The sequence below is a fragment of the Petaurus breviceps genome, unplaced genomic scaffold (genome assembly GCF_028583685.1).
Source record: "Petaurus breviceps papuanus isolate PSGF00001 unplaced genomic scaffold, PetGlider_PUasm1.0 90491, whole genome shotgun sequence".
NCBI lineage: Eukaryota > Metazoa > Chordata > Mammalia > Diprotodontia > Petauridae > Petaurus > Petaurus breviceps.
Window position 1 is genome coordinate 4,045,167 of NW_027187263.1, and position 25,430 is coordinate 4,070,596.

A 25,430-nucleotide genomic window follows, 5' to 3' on the forward strand; every position below is an offset into this window, starting at 1 on the left:
TACTGTGATATGCTTTTTCCCTTTCTTACTTATAATATGACAATAAGAGAAACAAAGTATCTCCTCTATACAGGTGTGAGCAAGGACTTGTTCCAATGAAGAAAGCAGAATCACTCACAAAAGTTTTCAGGGTTTCTGCCATATTGAGGTTGAATGGTGTTGCCTAATTTTTTAGTTTTCAAAAACAGGAGACCAATAATCCCCAGGTCAAAGGTCTGATATATATGAGAAACAATGAGCTTCAGAGTCATGGACTATAAAATCCTAACCCTTATGGAGCTTTTGATAGTGTATGCCCTGAATTATTAGGGGCATAGGATGGGATAGACAGAATGACTGGGAAATTCAATATACTTAGGGACTCATTAGAACAACCTATTTTGGGTGGAGTAGAAGCAGGACCTCCCTGCTGCTCTGGCTTCCACCCTCCTCAATCCATGTAAAAACGGGACTCTAAACAAACTTTGGAGCTGCAGAACCCACAAAGTGACAGAGAGAAGCTAACCTCCTGGTGAGGACAGCCCAGCAGGATGGCAGGAATTGGCCAGTGAAGTTCTCTCAGAGACAAGCCCAGCCCCACGCCAAGGCTTAGGCCCAGGCTGGGCCTGACAGCCCCCTGCTTGGAGGGACTCCAGATCAGCAGCAGCTGTGGCTGATTCCAGATTTATCAATACATAGATGCGAAGGACAAAGTGAGAGGTCAGTGCAGTCTGGACTTTGGGACCCAGTAAGTGGGAGTGCCTGGCTTTTAGCACTCAGGGGCAAGAAGCCACTGAGATGCTGGCACAGTCAGCCAACGCCACAAGGTAGCTTCAGCTCCTGGCCTGCAGAGTGTAGGGGGACCAAGCACCAGTCTGAGGGGTAATCGCTCTTGCTTTAACCTGCTTGGATCTGGATTGCTGTCTATGGTGGAGGTCCTAGGGTATGTGTCCAGCTTGCCAGAGTGTGTGGAGACCTCAGAGAGGGCACACATCTAATACCTCCGGCAGCTGAGAAAACCCCAGCGTTTGGGATGAAAACTCCCTTGTCTGGTGGCAGAGTCCTACTGTGGCAAAAAGCCCAGGGGTCAAGTGACTGAGGAGAGACACGACCAGGCAAAGGAAACAAAGCAGACAGAAGATTCCAACATTAGACTCCTATTTTGGGGACAAAAAGGAGCAAAGCGTGGAACAGGAGGAAGACAGTGAAGTCAGAACTCCTGCACAAAAGATACAAAGGAAAATATGAGCTGGTTACAGGCCATAGAGGACCTTAAGAAGCAGATAAGAGAAGTGGAGAAAAAATTGGGAAGAGAAATGAGAATGATGCAAGAAAATTAAAAAATGAGAGACAACAGCCTGATTGAGGAAAATAATACCTTAAAAAACAGACTGACTCAAATGGCAAAAGAAGCTCAAAAAGGCAATGAGGAGAAGAATGCCTTAAAAAGCCTAATTTGCCAGATGGAAAAAGAATCTCAAAAGCTCAATGAGGAGAATCACTGCTTCAGAATTAGATTGGAGCAAATGGAAGTTAATGACTTTATGAGAAATCAAGATGCTGTTAAACAGATCCAAACAAATGAAAGAATAGAAGGCAATGTGAAATATATCATGTGAAAAACCACTGACCTAGAAAATAGATCCAAGAGAGATAATTTAAAAATTATTGGACTACCTGAAAGCCATCATCAAAGTAAGAACCTAGAAATCATCTTCCAGGAAGTTCTCAAAGAAAATTGCCCTGATCTTTTAGAACCAGAGGGCAAAATAGAGGTTGAAAGAATCCACCGATCACCTCCTGAGAAAGAACCCCAAAAGAATACTCCTAGGAATACTATAGCCAGGTTCTGGAATTACCAGATTAAGGAGATAATATTACAAGCAGCTAGGAAGAAACAATTTGAATATTGTGGAAACACAATCGGGATAACCCAGGATCTGGCAGCTTCTACACTGTGGGATCGAAGGGCTTGGAATATGATATTCCGGAGGTCAAAGGAGCTGGGATTAAAACCAAGAGTCACCTACCCAGCAAAACTGAGTATTATATTTCAGGGGAAAATATGGTCATTCAGTGAAATAGAGGACTGTCAAGCATTCTTGCTGAAAAAACCAGAGTTGAATAGAAAATTTGACATTCAGATACACGAAGCAAGAGAAGCATGAGAAGGTAAACAGGGAAAAGAAATCATAAGGAACTTATCAAAGTTGAACTATTAACATTCCTACATGGAAAAACAATAATTGTAACTTATGAAACTTTTCTAAGTAGTTGAAGGGAATAGAAATATCTATATCTATATCTATCTATCTATCTATATATGATGGTATATGGGCATATGAATACATATGTGAATGTGTGTACATATGTTTACAGGTCTTCATAGATAGCGGGCACAGGACCAATTTATCAGGAAGGGATATTACTTAAAAGGTGAAATTAAGAGGTGAGAGAGGAATATAATGAGAGGAGATGGGGAGAGACAGAATGGGGTAAACTATCTCATATAGAAGAGGCAAGGGAAAATGGTTACAATGGAGGGGAAGAATAGAAGGCAAAAGGGAATGGGTCAACCTTATTCTCACTGAATTTGGCTTGAGGAGGGAATGAAATACACACTTAATAGGGTATCTCACCCTCCAGGAGATTGGGGGGGAAGGGGATGAGAGGGGGGATGAAGTAAGGGAGGGCAGGCTGGGGGGGAAGGAAGTTGGGAGCACCCACTTTTGAAAAAGGATGGGATTAAAGTAGAGAATAGAACAAGTGGGAGGTGGGATAGGAGGGAGGGAAATATAGTCAGTCTTTTACAATATATCTACCATGTTATTGTTTTGCATTAGCCACACATGTACAACATATACTGAACTGTTTATCTTCACAGTAAGGTGACAAGGGAGGAAGGGAATAAATATGGAATTCAAAGTTTTAAAATCAAATACTCAAATATATATGTGTGTGTGTGTGTGAGTGTGAGTAATACTATTGTACATGTAATTGGGAAATAAGATATTCAGGCACTGGGGCATATAGACCCATTGGAAAAGTTGAAAGGGGTATGGGAGAAAATATCAGACAGAGCAGATTGGAGGAGGGGATATCCTGTGGGACTGCTATTTTGGGGAGGTGGGTAGGGGAAAAATGGGGAGAAAATTTGTAACTCAAAATCTGAATGAATGATGTTAATCAGAAGTTAATAAAGCATTTGAAAATAAAAAAAAATCAATTCAATTAAAAAAACCCCCAACCTATTTTATAGTGTTCTCTTCAAGCTCCAAGTCCTGTGATAACTAATTACAAGATAGAACTGATCATGTGCCATATTAACTTACTATAGTTTGACATAGATGTCTCATCTGGATGTCACCTGGTACTAGGTTATCAATGACAATGGTGCAAATTGTGGTATGTCAAGGTATGGCATTTTCAATTAAGAAACTTATATAAATTATTCTCCTTTTTCAACTTGTGTAAATTGTTACCCTGGTTCTGTCTCCTTCATTCTATACCAGCTCATATAGTTTTTCACAGTTTCCTCTTACAGAAGAAACTTCCATCATTTCTTGTGGTGGAATAATGTTCTATTGTATTTATCTACAGATTTTCTTGATCACTTTTTTGCTACTACAGAAATAGCTGTTTAAAATTTTCTCTACCTGTGGATTATTTCCTTATTTCTTTGATTCCTTTGGGGATATATCTATTATCTATCTGTCTGTCTATCTATCTATCTATCTATCTATCTATCTATCTATCTATCTATCTATCGATCGATATAGATTTATCTTATAAATTTGAGCCTCTTCTTGGATAAGGAGATTTTAGAATTCTTGATCATAAAGAGTAGTACATTTATGGGTAGTGGCAAGATTAAGGGTATGACTATCTTTGTGTGTTGTTGATTTGTAAGAGTAGCACATGAGAATGGAGTAGGTTGAGGAGCTGACTGGTTAGGGCATTTGAGTGAAAATCAATATGATTGCTTAAGGTGCCTAGTATGAGGGCAGGAGTTGGGGAAGAGAAAAAAAAATGTCAGCTAGGTATCAATTTCATTGAGGAAGAAATGGGATTGAGCTGGGTATACAACAACTACCAGAATTTTGGTTGGTTGATACATATGAATAGCATGAACTTCAAAGAAGAGATGCTTTTGAGTGGAGGAGGAAGGGGGGAGAAATTACAAGTGGCTTCAACTCCCCCGCCTCAGCAAGTGAACCAAGAAAAATGAGTGCAAGGTACAGCCAGTACTGGAAAGAATAGCCAAGACAGCTGTGTCATCAGAGGGAAGCCAGGTTTCAGTAAAAGCAAGTAAATGGTAGGAATGGGAGAAGAAAAGATTTAAGATAAAGGAAAGTTTGTTTCTCTGGAATATGAATTATTCTAGAGGGCAAAGTGGAATGGCTTGGGACAGTTAGGTTCAAATTTTGGATTTGGACAATTTAGGGGAATGGTAATGAGAACTTAGGTACTAGGGAGTATGGAATGGGGTTTAGACGTTCTCTTTAACATCTTTCCGATGTCTGGAATGAAAAAAAAAGATATGTTACTTATCATATTTGTGGACGAAATGATGCTAGGAGGGTTAGTTAGCTCATTGTGTGACAGAATTTGATAAAAAAAAATCTTGACATGCTAGAAATATGTGCTGAACTTAATCTGATTAAGCTTCATAGGGACTAGTGTGCAGTCCTTCTCTTGTGTTCCAAAAATTAACTGTACAAATAGAGGATAAGTAGGATGGGGAAGACATAGATAGATAAATGTTTAGTGTGAACCAAAACTATGACATGACAGCACAAAACAAATAAACAAACAAAAAACCTAACATGATCTTAGGCTATGTAAGTAGTAACAGCATCTTAGAACAAGGGGAGCAATGATTATATTAAACTTTGTTTTGTCTTGGTTAGGTCACACTTAGAATATTGTATGCAATTCTGCTACCACATTTTAGGAAATAAATTGATGATCTGTAATACAAAGTAGGAGACTTGAAACCATGAGGATTGATCTTTTTTTTTTAAGCAATTGTCATTAAGTAACTTGCTCAAGGTTATACGGCCAGTTATTTCTGGGTGTGGTGCTAAGTATCTGAGCCCGGATTTGATCCCAGGTCATCCCGACTCTGGGGCTGGTGCTCTTACTCGCTGTGCTACCTGGCCACCCCAGCATGAGGATTGATCTTAAAAGTTTGGAATATTTTGCCTGGAGAAAAGAGTTGAAGGTAATATATTGTTTTCTCCATGCATATCTGAAGAGTTACTGTTAGGAAAAATCAATGAGGCTAGCTTGACTTATTCCATTTCTCCCCAAACAGCACGACTACGGGTGGAAGTTGTAGAAGGGCAAGTTCTGACTTGATATAAGGAAATGTTTCCTGTAAGTTAGAGTTGTACAAATGTAGAATAGGTTGCCTTAATAGGGAATGAATTTTCCAATTCTTGAAAGTTTTTAGAGACTAGACAACAATTTATTTGAGATACTATAGATGGAGATCTTGGTCAGGTATGTTTGTTTGTTTGTTTGTTTTAATAGATATAATCTCTAGTTACTTAACCCTAATTGCCCTCCAGGAGGCAAAAAAAAATTGATATAATCTCTGAGCTTCCTTCCTTATTGAGATGTTTTAATACCTAATTGTAATAGATCTGTTAGGAGATTTGATTATTATTCCCTCCATAAAACATTTCCATAAGACCTTGGGGCTAAATCCTCGAGGTTTTCCCAGGGGTGAATCTGTGAAGCACAATATTTCTCTGGGTATAGGATTTTTCAAGATGAAGGGTGGAGAAATAGTGGGTATCAGAATAACTTCCTCCCACTCCTGCCCTGACTTTGTACCCAGTGAGGAAACTTCCTCAGAAATGTTGGCATTCTTCCTGTTATCACCCCAAAGGCATTTTCTGCCACTGCTTTACAGAACTTGACCCTCAAATACTCCTGTTCCTTTGTTCCTCACTTCCAGAATATGCAAATTTCTGAAGGTGACAGAGAAGACATTATTCCACAGCAATATCCCTTCTCCCACGTCCTTGATTATGCAGCTCACCACTGATCTATAACCTTCCCCAGTTCTGTCTTTCTTCATTTACCTCAAAATCTCCTGTCTTGGGCCATGTCCTCCCACTCCCTTGGTGCCAATTGCCTCAAATTCTGCCCGTAGAAAAAGTGACTTTTCAAGCACCCGAAAACACTCAGCATAAGGTCCCCATCTTCTTTCACAGAATGCCTCTTCATCCATAGGAGTATTCATCAATAGAAACTCCTCTCACCAACACTTTCCTCTTGTCCTTACCTTCTCAGTCCTTACAAGCTCCTCCTTATCCCATCCTCTGCAAATTCTTCTCTTACTGAGAGACCAAAGAGTGTTTTCCCCTTATTGTTAACCCTCTATTTGACCTGGGAACATCACGAATTTTCCTGTATCCCCGTTTCCCTCTTCTTTTTAGCCCCCTTCCCATTTTGTAATATGTTTCCAAACACTTTTCACTTCCTCCTTCCCTCTCCTCCCCCCCTTGCCCTCCCCCACCCCAGAAAAGGATTCACCTCTAGGCAGTGTCACTAAGTTCTGTTCATAATTTTTCAGGCTCACCTGTCCACTGTTAACCCAGACTGATTTTTGCCTTCACCTCTGTCTCCTTGTGTACATTTAGAAAGATGTCTCTTAGGGTCTTTCTGCAATCAATCTGTTGCTATTGCTGTCCTCATCAACTTTTGTAGCCTGGGGCATAGATTCTCGTGGCACTGGAAAGAGCAAGAGGTGACCAGTCCGTCAGGGTGGGTTTTATTGCAGTCTTGTGGTGGAGTCTTTGGACCTGCTCACATATCCTTATTGCTGATAGTGGTGGGAAAGGTGATGCTGCAAGAGCTCAGGATAGGCATCAGTTCATTGACATTTTTCATTCTAGGTGTCCTAAGTCATGTAGCTAGTTTAAGTTACTTTATCTTTGGTGCATAATTGAATTTTTGTAGAAAGCATTTGAATAGCTATGAGGTCAGAGAAAATATCTAGTCCTCCATCTTGTTGAACTCATGATATGAGAATTTATAAATTTGTGTTTTTTTAAAAATAGATTTTGATAGCTTTATTTCAACATAACTGATTTTCTTCATAATCTTATGTCTTTTATTTTATGCATTGAAAAATATTATTCTGCGAAGGGGTTCATGGACTTCACTAGAATCTCAAAGGGGTCTTTGGTTCCTAAAAGTCCAAGAACTTTTGCTTTAGAGGGATGAACAAGAACTCTAGCATCCATTGATTGTTGTGTATAAATGACTAACGCTTTCCATTCTTTGTCTTGAGATCCGGAATGAAAAAAGGAAATGCTGATTCCCTTCAATGACCACAACTTCGTCACATGCTGCAATGGCAGCAGGCAGTGTGTGGACTTGGGGACTAATCTAAAAAGAGGTGGATTTTTTCTTCCCTACTTGGGGATTGGAGTGGGGATTAAATGAAAATAGTTTAGACTGACATTGTCAGTCACATGCCTCATTCTCTATCTCTAGTAATCTACCTTCCACCTCGGAGGAGGAAAGGATGTTTAAATGTCAGTCTTCTACAGTTAAGATTAGTTATTACATTGATCTCTTCTCATCTTTTCATTATCATCAATGTAATAACTAATCTTAACTGTATGTCATTTTCCAAGTTCTGCTAACTTTGTTTTGCATCAGTTTGCACAGGTCCTCCCAACTTTTACTGAATTTTTCATTCTCATCATTTCAACGACTCAATAATACATTCTATTCATGAAACATGCTTTATTGAACTACTTCCCAATAAATGAGCACCCAGGTTTTGTTTTGTTTTGTTTTGCTTTGCATTTTTTTGGCTACCATACAAAGTGTTGGCATGATTATTTTGTATACAGGAAATTTCTTTCTGCCATTGACCTTGCAGTTTATGGTTAGCAATGAAATCTCCAGATAAAAGGGTAAAAATAAAATAGTGACTTTTTTCCCTTAAAATAATTCGACAATTCAGAGTTCCACCCAAATATGTATGGAAGCATGGGAAGTTGCAGGTCATGAGGTATGCAATAATTTCTTTGATATAATCTCCTTGTACCTATGTTACCACTTTGATTAAGACTTTTTATGAAGTAACAAGCATGGTAGAGATAAAAATAAGAGGCATGGCTAAAAGAGTAAATAGGAGAGTCTAAGTAAGTAAGGACAAATGAGCTGAGTGATTTGATTTGTTCCAACACAAACACAACCCTAGATGAAGTACAGAGCCTAGTGAAGCCAATACAGGGCTGACCTAAGGGATTATTGACCATTAATTACCCTAGAATCCTGGCCCAAAGTAGCAGGCAGGTTGGCTAATTCTCATAGCACCCTCTGGTATTGGATAGCATCTACTACATGATTATACTTCATATTACTATGATTTGGGTTCCTTTTATTTCTTCTGCTAGACTGGAAGCTCAATGAAGCAAATTTCTAACTTGTCTTTGAAAGCATCTCCACCCCCCTCCCCACCAAGTATAATGGTTTGTAGATAGCAGTTTGCAAATCCTTGTTGAATTGACTGTATTCTATTGACTAACTGATTGAACTGGACTGAATTATGAATTAAATGGTTTGGAATGACATGAATTTAATTGCACTTAAAAGCATAAGAGAAATGTGTCTAATGTTACATAGTTTTTCCCCCTTTAGTGGCACTGTTTTCTCTTTATATCTTTTGTAAATTCACACATTTAAAAAAATTTCTAAAGGTGGTTAAGCTCAGGGAAACATAATGGAGATTATGAAACCATATAGTCTCCTCCAAGAGTCTAAAGGAAAAAAAAACAAAAAACAAACAACAACAGAATTTCTAATATAAAATTCTAGATTTCTTATTATGTGCATTTATCAAGGTAATTGATCTGTTTTATAAGTAAATTCTTATCCCTCTCTGTGTAGTCCTTCTTAAGCTCCTCATCACTTTTTCCTCACTTCCGGACTTCCCCACTCCTGAGTAATGAAATAAACACTATCATTCTCACTTCATTGCATAATAATATGAGTTTCTGCTAGATTGAATTACTGTTTGGGGAATGCATGAATTCAACTGAATGTTATCTTGAGATGGAGTTTGGTGTAATTATTTAATTAATGGAAATGAAGTATTGCAGCCCTAAAGGGTTTGAATAAATGTTGAAGGACACTGTGGGTAAGACCTGTGGCTTAGTGCCAACTTAGAGCAATTCACATTTCAAATAATGAAATGACGAATTTTCATTGCTCCTGTCCCTTTTCCTTCTTTCAGTTTCTGAATCATGATTGAGGCACAGAAATCTGTCTTTTGCAAGGAGAGCAAGAACCTTGGTTGCTGTGGTAACATGTTGACTGAGGAACTTAAAATAAAGGTGGCTCATTTCCAAATCACTATTTCCCCCTCCTCTTCTTTGCAGAAAAGACACACACTGGCAAGAAAGCCCTGCTGGAGACTTCGTAATCAATAAACCTGTTGTTTCCTGAGGGATTATGTTCCAAAGCTTGCATGTTAAGCAGGTGAGAAAATGTACATTTGAGTTTCATACACTACAAAAAATTTGAGGCAATGAACTAAATAATTTTTTTAGAAGTTTGTTTTTTGTTTAGTTTTGTTTTTGTTTTAAATTGGGATAGCAGAGACCTAACTTGGGTGTTGAAGGAGGCGGGGCAGAACCAGTGAAAGGACCTCTTCAAAGACTCTTCTAAAGCAGGGCCTGGTTGCTAGGGTTTGAAAAGATTGTTATTTGTAGCTAACACAAAGTTATTCCAAAATGCACTGAGCCTTAGAAGCAAACTTGTTCTAAATTTTTAAAGAGTGGCATGGATTGAACTTTGCAGCTTCTTCTACAATCTTTTGGGGAATCAGGGTGTCTCTGTGTATATATGTGTGTTTTTTCCATCCCTATGATTTTACTAAATGTCAATGGGGATTCTGGAGTTATATTGGATCTTTAAAGCAAGTTCAGAAGTCTAGAAAAAAATAATCTATTTTAAGATAGATTGGTACTTTATAAATTTCATTTTTAAATGATTGCTGAGGGAATCCCTACCATAAAATGTCACCTTTTGCATCAAGAGTAGGGGATACAGTTCATCTCATATACTTTTATTCTTGGCCATTTGCAGACATGTGCCATTTTGACTTTAACCCCTTGTGTTTTAAAAAGAAATAAAGTGAAAAATATTAAGATACACAAACCAGAAATGTTGCTTAACAACAAGGCTAAGAGAATTCATGCAGATTACAGAGCATTTTCTAAGTTTAAATAAATTCAGTAGTTCAGGGAAAGCAATATTTGATGCTCTGTTCAATTCCTTATTGCTTATGTTTTGGAATATATGTTCAATTTTGAAAGACATTTATCAACCAGAAGCAAAATAATCAAAGGAAGAATCTTGGCGATAGAATTTAGAGTTGGATGACCCAATAGTAAAACTATCTACCTTACAGATAAGGAAACTAGGGAGAGAGAGGTCAAGTGGCTTATCCAAAGTTATACAAGTTCTAAGAAGTAGGATTCAAATCCACATCTTCTGACACTAAGCCAATGTGTTTTCTATTACCCTCACACATCTTTGAATCTTAATCGAGAACATCTATCTTTACCACTCATCATGGTTCAGCCATTTAGTAAAGAAGAAAAAATTTGGTTGAAATAAAACAAATTATGTAAGAAAAAATGATAACATACACCTTGACTCTTCCCCCATCCTTAATTTTACATTAAGCCACTAAAAAAAGAGCTACTAGCAATAAAACTCTTTAAAACTATTTAAATAGGATTGTATGATAATATAAGTAACCAACGAAAGCGAGGCAAGGTCTCCTGGTATCACAGTGATGCAGTTCTAGCAATTCTGTCTGAGATGAGAGTCTTAAACATGTATATCTAGAGGAGGTCATGGATGTGACAAAATTCCAAAAGGTTACTCAGTGGTAGGGCTGTGCCACAATGTTATCAATAGCTATGTTTGCCTTTAGCAACAAATATCCTCTGAACCTTCTCTTATTATTTCAGGTATGCTGTCATCCAAGCTCATAAGACCCTGGCAAACTTTTTTTCCATATACATGTCACTTTGGGAGAAGAAATCTGTGCATTTATAGGTTATTGGGAACAGCTTAGCATATACTGTTGACAAAGTCAAAAGTTTATCTAAGTTTCATTTGGCTTATGAAGTTTTAGTGAGATTGTTTAACAAAAACCTAGAAACTAACTTCCCATCTTTCTCTGTCTCATTTCTTCTCTTAGATCTCCCATTAAGTTCCTGATTGTGTAATGGAAGACTTTACCTTTTAACTCATCTATAGATCTGAAATGGTGGGCTAGTCTTGAGTTCAATGAGTTCATGCTTTTCCCAGCTCAGATTAATGGGTCTACTTGTTCCATGTGAGTTCTGTTATGATTCCTAAAGGAGTGGTCTTTTCCAATTATTATTGTTTCAGAGTTTTAATTTCAATTATAAAATATAAAAAAAAACTTTAAACATAGAATGAAATATGTCAGGTAAAATCCTAAAGTTCCTTCAAAGTTCAAGTTCCTCAATGTTCAGGGAATCTATTTTGATCCCCCAAGTTATTAGTGCATTGTCTCCTGCAAATTACTTTGTTGTTGTTAAGTATTTTTCAAAATTTGGTTTTCTGTATGCAAGTCATTTTCTCCTAGTAGAATGCAAACTTCCTGAGGAAAGGGACCTTTTTGTTTTTCCTTTGTATATACAGTACCTATCACAGTGCTTGGTACATATTAGTTACTTAAAAGATACTTATTGAAAGAATGATTAATAGAGAGTTTCCATTAATGATAAAGAAGTCTTTATTCCAAAGTCTCAAGTTAGGACACTGAGGAGCATTGTTGAGAGAGTTGGTCTCAGGTACAGAAGACCTGAACACAAGTCTGTAATTCCATGCACAGAAGCTTTCCAGAAGAACTGTGAACAGCTTTTTTAAGGTTCTGATTACTCATTATAGTGATCACTCTATTTATTCCATAACAAAAGCAAAACATCCATGGAAAATCAAGGTGCAGCATAATTTAAAATACAGCATTCACTGTATTTCAATGTTTCACAGAAAATCCCAATATAATATTCATAGCATAGTCTCAAAGTAAAATAGTCACTCTTAAGTTAATTCAATCAGTCACTTATCAGTAGTATCAAAGTACACAGTCAAAGTCTTCCACTCTTGGGGCAAAGTCTTGATTAACTCAATTAGTCACTAATCAGTAACAATAGTCAAAGTACTCAAAGCACAAATCAGTCACTTATTCAGCAAAGTCTTACTAAGTATCATACACAAAACCCTCCACCCTTTAGGTCACTAGTAAATTATAATTCCATAATTACTCAGTACCCAAGGAGAGGTCTTTTCTCCATCTTGACTTGGGGCCTGTTCTCAGATTCCCTGGATCCCCTTCCATGGTCCCCAATTCTACCTGGGTTCAAAAGTAGACAGCTCCAGTTCCTTGACCAGCTCTCTGGGGAGGTCCTGCTCCACACTGGCGTTCACAGGGTTTGGTCCATGTCAGCTCCTTCACCATTTCTGCTCCAAGGAATTCAAGGCTCAACCAAGCCACAAACAAAGTCTTAGAATCCTGGTCATGTTTCAATCATCTGGGCTCCTGGCTCCTGGGCTCCGGGGCTCCTGGCCTTCTGGCTCTGGGTTCTGGGCTCCTGGGCTCCTGTTCAGAAGAAGCTCCACCACCATAAGTTCTCAGGACTCAGTTCTTCATTCTTCTGTATCTGCTCTGCCACCAGATCTAGGTCTCAAGGAAATCCTGACTGTGCCTCTCTGGGCTTTTCTTATGTACATAGTATTACCTACTTTCTTTGACCAACCCCTTCCTATTACCAAACCCTTCCTGTTACATTAGTTAACAGGAGACAAGAGTTCATACCTTCTGTTTCCCCCATCAGAGGCTTGATCAGTTCCTAAGTGTTAAGTACCTGCTACTTTTGCAAACACAAAGGGATCTTCAAAATCAAAATTATATTACCATTACAAAGTCCTACCTTTGAAATGCTCTGTGACACTGGGCAAGTCCTTAAACATTTTAGTGCCCCAGGCAAAACTCTAAACAGAATGCCTAATCTTTCCATAGATCATAGGCTACTTTGACAATCTAGTGAAATTTATAGACCCACAGACCCCTTCTTAGAATAGTGATTTTAAATATATGAGATAAAATAACCTAGAATTACAAAGGGTCAAATTATATTGAAATATATGTATATATTATTTAAGAATATGTGAATATTTAGAATATACACAAACATAAATGCATATATACACACAGATACATGTATAAACATACATATACCTATATAAATATATGCATGTATCATATACACTCATATGTATATATGCATATATATGTGTATTACATACATATATGCATATATATTCCAGATTAAGAATCCTATTTTAAGATTCTAAGTTGCAGAAAAGATATAGATCTTATTGGTAAAAGAAGCTCCTTAATGCTTAATTTGTACCTGTATGAAATTACAGGTTTGTTTTTTTAAAAAAGACAAATGGGTAGAAGGAAAAGTGCTCTGGTAAGCAAAATAAGTTAGGCACATCAAGGCTAATAACATTCTCTAAATATACAGCAAAAATATACAGTAAAATTTTTGGTAATTGACCAGAGTGAGGATGTCCATTAAAAAAGGAAGTGATATTATGCTTGGGACTGGAACCTTTCTCACTCTTGATAATCTTCCCAGGGACTCTCAGACATCTCGAATACTGCTGTATACTCATTCATCTACCATGATATCTACTCTCTCTGATGCTTAATGATAACTTGCTTGGCTGTTTTTTTTTTAGATCTATCATCTATCTTTCCATCCATCCATCTATCTATCTATCTATCTATCTATCTATCTATCTATCTATCTATCTATCTATCTGTTTATTTATTAATCTGTGTCTGCCCCACAGCATCTTATTTTTGTTAGCCTGCAAAGACTTTCACAGTTTAGTTACTTCTATATACTTCTGATGCTAACACTTTTCCTGAGTGCACTTCTACATTTTGTCAGGTTCACCAGAAATTTCATCCTTTTTTGCTTAGTTTTTATTTTTTATTACTTATAGCTAGAATCTTCTTGCACTCAATTGAATTTCAAAAACATTAAATAAATGACAACTATGTTCCAGACATTTTATCAGGTGATGAGGTTTCAACCTGTCCTGACACAGTAAGTCAATATAGTAGAGAGGTTCTTAATCTGGTGCTAAGATCCTTAACAGGGAAAGGGATGGTGGTGCTGTAGATCAATTTTAAGAAATCTCTAAACTTGAGTGGAAAAACTGCATATTTATTTCAATATAATCGGTTTCTTTGTAATCCTATCTATTTAAAAACAGTATTCTTAAAAGGGTTCCATAGGCTTTATCAGACCGTCAAAGGGGACCATTACGTGAAAAGAACCCAGTTCTATTGGGTTCTAGCCCATTCCAATTATATGTTGTGCTGCAGTAAAAAGAGATATGAACATTCTTTAATCTACTTTGATGACTTTCTGAAGTGAATTCTAATTCAGACTAACAGGCTGATGCTTATCAAAGAGATGAAGCCTTTTGGGTGACTGTGAAACACGGCAATCCAGATAGGGTCAAAACTTTAAAAAAGAACAAGGCAGGTAAGTTTTGCAGTTAGCACATCATTATCTAGGAAGATCAGCTAGTAGGGGTGGCCAGGTGGTGCAGTGAGTAAGAGCGCTGGCCCCAGAGTCGGGAGACCTGGGATCAAATCCGGGCTCAGATACTTAGCACCCACCCATAAACACCTGGCCGTGTAACCTTGAGCAAGTTACTTAACCCCAATTGCTTAAAAAAAAAAGATCAGCTAGTAAAGGAAGGGGCATGTGAGACCTATTCAGTTCACAAGGAGCCAGTCAGTCAACAGGCAACCATAGTTTTCTACAGGTCACACATTGTGCTAAGTATTGGGAATAAAAAGAAGGACAAAAATAAGCCTCTGCCATCAAGGAGCTTTTATTCTAATATGGGAGACAACCTATAAATAACCACATACATACAAAATATAATTAGCATAAATGGGAGGTAATCTTGGAGGGAAGGCATTGGGGGAAGGGTTGGCATGGAAGGTAAGATGGGGAAAGATCTCCTGAAGAAAGGGGTATTTTCGTTGGGACTTGAAGTTAACTAAGAAGGCTAAGTAGCAGAGGGGAGAAGGGAAAATATTCCAGGTATGGTAGATGGCCAGTGAAAACTCACTGAGTCAGAATGACTAAGATGGAGTGAGAGAGACAACCAAAGTCTGCTGTTGCTGGATAAAATGCCACTATTGGGGGGGGGGGCAAGAAAATTGGAATGTAGGAAAGGGCCAAGTTGTAAAGATCTTTCAAATTTAAAGAGTACATTTTATATTTGATCCTGGAGGAACAGGGAGCAACAAGAGGTTATTGAAAAGGGGGCAGTGGTAGGGTGTGGGAGTGTAGGCGACATGGTGAGGCCTGTGCTTTAAGGAGATACATCACCAGCTAAATGAAGAATGGAGTGGAGTGGGGAGAGATGAAGCAGGAAAACTGATCACAAGGCTTTTGCAAGAATTCAGGTGAGAGATTACAAAAGACTGAACTAGGATGGTGACTATAAAAAGAGAGAAGAGGATGCATAGATTTATGAAGGAAGAAAGGACACTATTTGGCAATTCTTTGGCTATGTGGAATGAGTAAAAGTAGGATAGTGATGGTGATTATGTTGAGAACTTTGGTTACTGGGATATTTCATTGCCTCAACAGTAGTCACCAGTTTTGGAAGTAGGGCACATAGGGAAGTTTGGAAGAGGGGAAGGTTCAGGAACAAAATAATGAGTTCTGTTTTGGACATGCTGCTTTTAAAATGTACAAAAGAAAGTGGTGATGTAGGACTGGTAATTAACAGAGTGATTAAGGCTGGTATATAGATTTAAGAATCATCTGAATAGAGATAATAATTAAATCCATGGGAACTGAAGAGATCATCAAGTTGTGATAGGTTGCTGAGTGCAATAGAGGGAAAAGAAAATGGACCTAGAACAGACAACTTGGAGGATACCCACAGTAGGAGGGAGTTATATAGATGAAGAACTATCTGAGGAGATTGAGAAGGAGCTGTTAAGGAGGAGAACCAAGAAAGAGCAGAGTCTTGAGAACCTAGAGATGAGAGAGTATCCAAGAGGAGGTGATCAAAATTGTCAGAAACTTGAAAGATCAAGAAGGAAAAGAATTGAGAAAAAAAAAAAAACATTAGATTTGGCATTAATAACTTAGGAAAAGAAGGTATTTTACATAGAATGAAGTCAAAAGGTTGCATAAGGTTAATACAATGAGAGAAGAGGAAATGTATAAATGGCTTTTTCAAGAAGGGGAAGAGAAATATAGAATGATAAGTAAAGGAAAAGACCAAATCAAATGAGACTTGTTTGGGTTTTTGTTTAATGTGAGAGAAATAGATGTGTCTGTAGTCAGCCAGAAAGGAATCAGGAGGTAGAGAGAAATAAAAGATTGGAAATGGAGTTGACATTATAACAGAGGGAATCTGCTAGAAAAAATAGAAAGGGATGGGATTAGGGTTGACCTTGATAAGGAGAAGAAACATTTTACCTGGGATCAGAGTAAAGGAGAAGATAGTGGGGATAAGAGTACTGACTGAAGTAAAAAGAAGAGGGGGAGAGGGAATTCTTAGCAAATGGCCTCTATTTTTCTTTTCAGTATAGTATAAGGTGAGGTCCTTAGCAAAGGGTGGGAGGAGGGATACTGTGGAAGGTTTCAGGAGAGATGAGAATGTTTGCTATAGCTGCTATAGTGAATAGGGTAGTGAACATATCAGGGAAGAGTAGAAGGAAACAGATTTTGACTCATCAGGCCAGATTTATCTTTCAAAATATTAGACAAATCAGGAAGGAACAGTCAGGCAATGGATTCTTAGTAAACCAGTCAAAGTCAGAAACCTAGGATTTGGACTAAGTGGGAGGGAAGAGACTAAGTACACATCAGACAGGACAGCCTGGGCTGGCATTCTAGGGCACACTACAGACAAACTGGTCCCTGTAAGTGACACAAGAGATTTTTAACTGTTGATCTGGGGATAGAAACTGTTACATACCACTTGGTATTAGTGAACAAGGTATATCTTTGAGAGTAAGAAAAAGGTCACTTTACCTCATATATCCCTAGATGTTATAACAACTAATTGTGAAGAGTGACTAGGCTTATATCCTGGGTACTTTTGATTCATTGGTTTAGGGGTGGCTAGGTAGCATAGTGAATAGAGCACCAGTGCTGGAGTCAGGATGACTTGAGTTCAAATTCAGCCTCAGACACTTAACACAAAAACTAGCTGTGTGACCTTGGGCAAGTCACTTAACCACAATTGCCCTCCAAAAAGCAAAAAAAAAATGATTCATTGGTTTATTTGTTAGTTTTAGTATTAGCATAGAAAAGTTGATAGAAAGCATTATCAAGTGTATTTTTATGAAAATAGAAGTGTTATGGGTGTGGGATAGATATTGATCTTAAAAAGATGAATTCTCTATCTCTAGAAAGGTGTAAGTAGTTTTATATGAATGCCCATGCAAACTTGTTATACTCTATGTATGGAAAATTACACTAGAAAGACTGATGGATTTGTAATCTAACTTCCAGAGTCCAAGTCCCAGTTTTGCTACTTACCGACTTAAGTGACATTGGGTAAATCACTAATCCCTTTTGTGCTTCATTTTCCCCCCAAAAGAGAGGGAAACTGATTGACCTTCTAACTCTAAATTTAATTATCACATGAATACATTCTGTTTGACCCTTTGGTGTAAGAAAAAACAATACACTTTTCATGAGCTTCTAATCTAAAACTGACAAAGAGCTGGGCACATTAGCAACAAAAATTTAAGCAGCAAAGTGGACACAATGAGTCTGACATTTTGGCTCTACACAAAAATCTGGTAACACTGAATACACATGAACATTTTTAAAAATTTCAAAGCTTCCTTATGGGTCAGTGATTCAGTGATTGAGGGATATGGTTGAAATACTTTATATATTAGATTATTATGAAGCTTAGAATTAGAATGTAAGTTTAATTGTTATTATAAGTTATACAAAAGATGCTTATATGACCAAAAGAATGAGATTAGAAGCATAAAACTGCCTTAATGGCTTCAAACTTAATGGCTTTAGAGCATAGTGGAATGTATTCATGTGACAAAAGAGCCTTTAAACAGGTCTTTAGCAATCATTATTGAATCATTATCTTTTCATAAGATGTCATCAGTATCAGCAGCAGCTGTTCATTGTAAAATAGCCTGATGATTTCTTTAACAAAAATAGCTTTCAAAATTAAAAAAAAATCACAATTTGAATCCTTTTGGAATAGTACTAGTATAGTATAGTACCCAACCCAAGTGGCATACTCAGTAAATATTAACTGATCATGATGAATTGTGATATCAAAGTAACAAAATACAGTTAAAATACATAATTAGTCTTTTCCTCTCTTTCATTCTAATAGATCTTCAATGAAGCAATTGCTATGCCTTGCCTGCAAAATAGCAGTATTTTCTTGTGGGCAGGATTTAGCTGCCTGAAGACATTTCTCAAATATGTTCATAGGACATAAAACCCATTAGAATTCCACTTTTTAAAAAAGAAAACCATATTTTCTTCAGTTCATGAATGGTGCCAAGTCTGCCTGCAGCTGTGCCCATCAGAATTCTGTGACTCACTTTTCATGCTCTGTACTGCTTGGTTTTGTCTCTTGTGCAAGTGACTGGAACGCTTCCCTAATTCTCTCTCCCTCTTTCTAGTATATATGTATATGTATGCATAAGTGTACAAATTGTATACACACAATGCACACATAAATATGCAGATACATATGCACACACGTATAATACACATACGCACACACATGTGTGTCATATATGTATATGATAGAGCCTCCAACAAATGGTGAAATATTCAAGAAATCATTAGGAAATTTTGCCTACTTTAAAAAACTCTGTAATTCTGGGTAAAAAGAGAATGATTCAGCCAATCATCTGCTTGTTTTGGTGATATCTTGCCAAATACCTGAATTCTGTACTTTTACTCCAATGTCCTGGAATTCATTGGGCAGATTCAGTTGATGAAGCACCAAAACAGTAAGTTGAAATGATCTATTCACTTGCATAAACTGGTCCTTAAAGTATTTTTAAAAAATAGAACCATGGTATATATCTCTATATCTTTACATATATATATATTATATCTTTATACACATACAGAGACATATGTGTATATATATATAATATAGATCTATGATATATCTATAATATGTAATTTTTTTGTTATTGTTGTTCAGTGTAAAAATAACTTTCTCATCAGGATGACCTATTGCTAATGTAGCATACTTAGAGGCAAATAAACTTTTTTGTGAAGATACTTCTTAAAGTTAGAGAAACTCCTTGATCTGCAAAGAACTGACATACCACAAAGGGAAGTCCCTTCACTATTTAAGATTCAAGGTTCATGGAAACCTTATTGTGAGGCTAATAGCAAAAGCCACTGAGTTCTCCCTCCGACCACCTGCCCAGCCACACCTAAAAACCTCTCTTTGTTTTCACAAATTTCTCTGTTCTCAGAGGATCAATGACCCTCTTCCTTGTCAAGGCTAAGTCTTTCACTTGTGCCCTTAATCTGATTCCCTAGTTTCCTTCAAAGTTCATCTCAAGTCTATCTCCTATGTGATGCCTTTCTTGATTCTCCCCACTCCTCTATGGTACTGCCTTCCACCTTGAAATCAATCTGCATTTACGTAGTATAAGTTTCATGTACACTTATATGTATAGATACTGTCTACCTCTCATTCCCCCAGAATATAAGGTCCTAGAATGTAAATGCTATTTTGCTGCTTCATTTTCCATTTTTACATCCCCAGCATTGAGTGCAGTGCCCAGGCTTCTTGACTTGTTGATCATTTATTTCCTTCTCAACTTCTCCTAGAACAACTCACTCTATCACACATTCTCTCTTGTTCTCAGCAAGCAAATACTTTTCCCCCTCCTTAATTGATTCCTTATCTTACTCCCCACAGAAGATATTCCAAACATCCTCTTCTCACCTCAAGTCTCCCACAGCTTGGCCTTTCCTACATTCTCTCAGATGAAGATTTTGATGAGAAAATTGAAGTCATTTGCCTTGAGTTCCATCTTCTTCTCTCCTTTTCATATCAAAACTCTGGCAGCATTCCTTAACCTTCCCTTCTTTCCTCCAGTCTCTAGTAATAAGATGACACTTCTCTTTGCCATGATTAGAAACAACTCCTCTACAATATGTCCTTGAATCATACATCCTCCTCTCTTCCTTTCTAGGAGACTGCCTTTTCTTCTCTTTTTAATCTTTAAGCTCTTCCCATTATTTCCTTCTCCATATCCTTCAAACATGCCTACCTTCATATTTCTAAAAAAGAAATAAAACAGCAACAAAAAAGCCAAAATCAAATCTCTACAACCCTTTAAATCTATCATCCTATCATTCTTTTTTAAAATTTAATTTAATTTTTTTAGTTTACATCATTCGTTTCCACAAGATTTTGAGTTACAAATTTCCTCCCCATTTTCCCCCTACTCACCACCCCAAAACAGCTATCCCACTGAATATGCCCTCCTCCAATCTTCTCTCTCCTATGTCTTCCCCCATCCACCCTTCGACTTTCCAGTAGGGCATGGTGCATCTCTATGCCCAGTGCCTGTATATCTTATTCCCAGTTACATGTAAAATAATAATAATAATTATAAATATATATCAATAATTTGATTTTAAAACTTTGAATTCCAGATTCCTTCACTACCTCCCTTGGCAGCCATCCTTACTGGGAAGTCAAGCAATTCAACATAGGCTGTACGTGTGTAGCTATGCAAAACATTTCCATAGTGGATATATTATGAAAGACTGACTATATTTCCCTCCATTCCATCCCAACCCTCACTTGTTCTATTTTCAACTTTGATTCTGCCCTTTTCAAAATTGGGTGCTTCCAACTTCCGTCCCCCCCAGTCTTCCCTCCCTTCCATCATACCCCTTTCACCCCCTTCCCCCTACTCTCCTATAGGGTGAGATACTCTATTTAGTGTGTATATGATTCCCTCCCTAAGCCAAATTCATTGAGAATAGGGTTGACTCATTCCCTTTTGCCTTTCTGTTCTTCCCCTCCATTGTAACAGTTTTCCCTTCCTCTTCTATATGAGTTAATTTACCCCATTCTATTTCTCCCCACCTCCTCTCATTATATTACTCTCTCACCTCTTCATTTCACCGTTTAAGTATCATCCCTTCTTATTCAACTAGTCCTGTACCCTTTGTCTATGTATACCTGTACAAATATATACACATACTCACGTATGCATTCATATGCCCATATACCCTCTTATATAGATATATATGTATGTATACATAAACACATAAATATACACACAAACACACACACACACATATATACACACACATATTTCTATTCCCTTCAACTATTCTCATACTGAGAAAAGCTTCATAAGTTAAATTATAGTTTTTATATATTTTATATTATATATATACAACTATCATTTTTATATATTCATACATGGGTATGAATGTAAGTGGTTCAACTTTGATAAGTTCCTTATGATTTCTTTGTCTGTTTACGTTTTCATGCTTCTCTTGCTTCTTGTAATTGACTGTCAAATTTTCTATTCAACTCTGTTTTTTTCATCAAGAATGCTTGAAAGTCCTCTATTCCATTGAATGACTATATTTTCCCCTGAAACATGATACTCATTTTTTCTGGGTAGGTGATTCTTGGTTTTAATCCCAGCTCCTTTGACCTCTGGAATATCATATTCCAAGCCCTGTGATCCCTCAGTGTAGAAGCTGCCAGATCCTGTGTTATCCTGATTTGTTTCCACAGTATTCAAATTGTTTCTTCCTGGCTGCTTGTAATATATTCTCCTTAATCTGGGAACTCTGGAACCTGGCTGTAATATTCCTAGGAGTTTTCTTTTTGGAATCCTTTTCAAGAGGTGATCAGTGGATTCTTCCAACCTCTATTTTGCCCCCTGGTTCTAAAACATCAGGGCAATTTTCCTTGAGAATTTCTTGGAGTTCTTATTTTTTTTCCTTTTGGAGGCATTTGGGGTTAAGTATCTTGCCCAAGGTTACACGACTAGTATTTTTGTGTGGGTGTTAAGTGTTTGAGGTCAGAACCCAATTAGGTTCCTCTTGACTGCAGGGCCAGCGCTTTACTCACTGTGCCACCTAGCCTCCCCTTCTAAATTCTTTTTTGGATTATGGGTTTCAGGTAGTACAACAATTTTTAAATTATCTCTCCTGGATCTATTCTCCAGGTCTGTGGTTTTTTCAATGAAATATTTTACATTGTCTTTATTTTTTGTTTGGATCTGTTTAATAGTATCTTGATTTCTCATAAAGTCACTAACTTCCATTTGCTACAATCTAATTCTGAAGGAATGATTCTCTTCAGTGAGCTTTTGAGATTCTTTTTCCATCTGGCAAATTTGTTTTTTTAAGGCATTCTTCTCCTCATTGCTTTTTGAGCCTCTTTTGCCTTTTGAGTTAGTCTATTTTTTAAAGGTGTTATATTCTTCAATCAGGTTGTTGATTCTCATTTTATAATTTTCTTGCATCATTCTCATTTCTCTTCCCAATTTTTCCTCCACTTCGCTTATTTGGTTTTCAAAATCCTTCTTAAGCTCCTCTGTGGCCTGTAAGCAGCTTATTCTTTTCTTGGAAGGTTCTTTTGCAGGAGTTCTGACTTTGCTCTCTTCCTCCTTTTCCATGCTTTGATCCTTTTTGTCCCCCAAAAAGGAGTCCAAAGTTGGATTGCTGTGTTTGCCTTGCTTCCCTCATTTGCTCATGTTGCTACTCAATTACTTGAATTCTGAGCTTTTTGTCACAGTAGAACTCTGCTACCAGAGGGGGGAGCTTTGTCCCAATCACTGGGGTCTTCTCAGCTGCTGGAGCTATTAGTTGGGTGCCTTCCCTGAAGCCTCCTCATGCTCTGGCAAACTGGTCACACACCCCAGGACCTCCACCCTAGATTGCAATCCAGACCCAAGCAGTTTAAAGCAAAAGTGATTTCCCCTTGGACTGGTTGCTTGGTCCCCCTGCAATCTGCAGACCAGGAGCTCTGAAGCAGCCACATGGTGGTGGCTGCACACCTGCAGAGACTCAGCCTCTTCTTGCACTGGGGGCAAAAGCCGACTGCACTCCCAAATTCCCAGGTCCCAAAGTCCAAACTGCACTGTCCTCTCACTTTGTCCTTAGCATCTATGGGTTGATAATTCTGCAAACTGCCACAGCTTCTAATGATCTGAAGTCCCTCCAGCTGGTGGCTGGTTGTGGCCATGCTGAGGCTAAAACCTCTGGCTCATGTGGGGCTGGGCTCAGTTTCCAGAGTCCTGTGCTGACCCCTTCCTGACTTTCTGCTGGGCTGTCTTCAGCAGGAGGCTAGCTTCTCTCTGTCATTTTGTGGGTTCTGTAGCCAGCTCTGTCCATTCCCAACCATGCAGTGATAGGTCTCACAACGGCCCTTGTGGTTGGTGGGTCAACTTGCTGACACGTTGATAAAGCCTTGTCAGGGCCTCTGTGCTGGCCCCTGTCATCTTCTGGACCTCTTCCTCATCCTATAATTCTTTCTCTTTCTTCTCATTCTCAGCATAAATAGAAAAAAAATCATGCTTTTTGCCTCCAATTACTTTCTTCTCTCATTCATTTACACTTTTGAAATATAGCTTGTGACTTCATCACTCAACTAAATCTACTCTCCAAAGTTGTCAATGACACCTTAATTGACAAATAGGAAAAACTTTTTTTCTGTCCTCATTGTTTTTTCAGCTGCATTTGACAAGGGAGATCACCCACTCCTCTGTGTGTATGCTGTGTTTGTGTGTTTAAATTATTCTCTCCTATGTGCATGGTTGGTCTGATTAATAAACTTTGCTGGCTTGTGACCACATCACTCCCTAAACTATAATTGTTCCCTAAGGCATTATGCTAGTCCCTCCTGTCTTCCTTTCTCTCTCTTGGTAATATTATCAGCTCCTCTGGATTTATTAATCATGTCCATTCCAATGAATCCCAGATCTATATTTCCTGCCCCACTTTCTTTCTTGACCTTCAATCCCACATTAACATTTTCATATAGGATATTTCATACTAGATATGCCATTTCTGGAAAGCAAAAAGCATTTTTTAAGTACTTACTATGTTCCAGACACTGTGCTATTTCTAGCTCAAAATGTCCAGAATAGAACTATACCTGAAAGCTATACCTATTGTAAACTTCCCTATGTCTATTGAAGGCACCATTTTTCTAGTTTGTTAGGTTTGTAACCTCAGAGTTACCTTGACACTTCATTTTCCTTCACCCAAGAAATTGCTAGATCTTGTTTTCTTAGCCTCTACAACATTTTTTTGCATGTGAAAGCTTTTCTCTACTCACAGTAACATCACCTCACTTCAGACTCTCACCACCTCTCACACAGACAAATACTCTGATCTATTAATTTTTCTCTCTGCCTCAAGTATTTTCTCACTCAAAACCATCCTCCATAGAGCTGTTAACATGATTTGTTTTTGCCTTAAGCACCGATCTTACTATGTTACTCCTCTAAAAACTCCAGTGGGTCCCTATGGCTTGTACGATAAAACAAAAAATTATTCTGGCTTTTAAAGCTCTTCATAGCCTCTCCTCAGAATTTTTGTCCCCCACCATCCAGTCAAATAGGTCTCTCTCTGTTCATCATGCATGACACTTCATCTCTTGTCTCCATGATTTTTCTCCAGTTATTACCATTGCATGGAATGAGTTCCTCTTTACCTTTGCCTCAGAGAATTCCCCCTTTCCTTTTCTGACTATATTATATTCAACTACCTTGTATTCATTCATAAAATGTGTTCTATATATGCATGTGTTTCTTCCTCAGATGCTCTTAAACGTTGGGGTTGTTTCACTCTTTGTATTTGTATCCCCAGCAACTAACATGGTGTCTGACACATAGTAGGTACTAAATAAATTCTTAATTGTCTGATTGATTCTCCCTCTTTTCTCTAGATGCTGTTTTCCAAGAACCTATATCCCCAGAACCCATTTCCATGGGTTAAATTTTCACCTCTCTAGCTATGACTTTCATATAAGTGTATATATGGGCACATATGTATTTGGAAGTCAGTATGGTATCACAACAAGTCTGGGAGAGAGGTGAAATTACTATCCCCATTTTTACAGATGAAGAAACTGAGGCTATGACTTTAAAGGTCTTTCCCAGGGTCACACAGCTAGGAAGTGTCTGAAGCAAAATCTGAGCTCAAGTACACCCAACTTTCAACCCTCTACCCACTTTACCACTTAGCTCTTTCTAAGACTGTAAATTATAATTGGATTGCCAATATATTTTAATAAGATGAATTTACACATAG

The 25,430-nt window shown here is 37.8% G+C and overlaps 1 long non-coding RNA gene across 1 annotated transcript in view; it reads left to right on the forward strand.

Annotated features, from left to right (window-relative positions):
* Window positions 1-11,708, forward strand: part of LOC138141791 (uncharacterized) — a 53,691-nt gene extending 41,983 nt beyond the window's left edge. Inside the window, exons 3-4 of the long non-coding RNA XR_011163268.1 lie at window positions 9,390-9,489; window positions 11,225-11,708. This is a non-coding gene — a long non-coding RNA (uncharacterized lncRNA). The remainder of the gene's footprint in view (window positions 1-9,389; window positions 9,490-11,224) is intronic.
* Window positions 11,709-25,430: the final 13,722 nt, after the last annotated feature.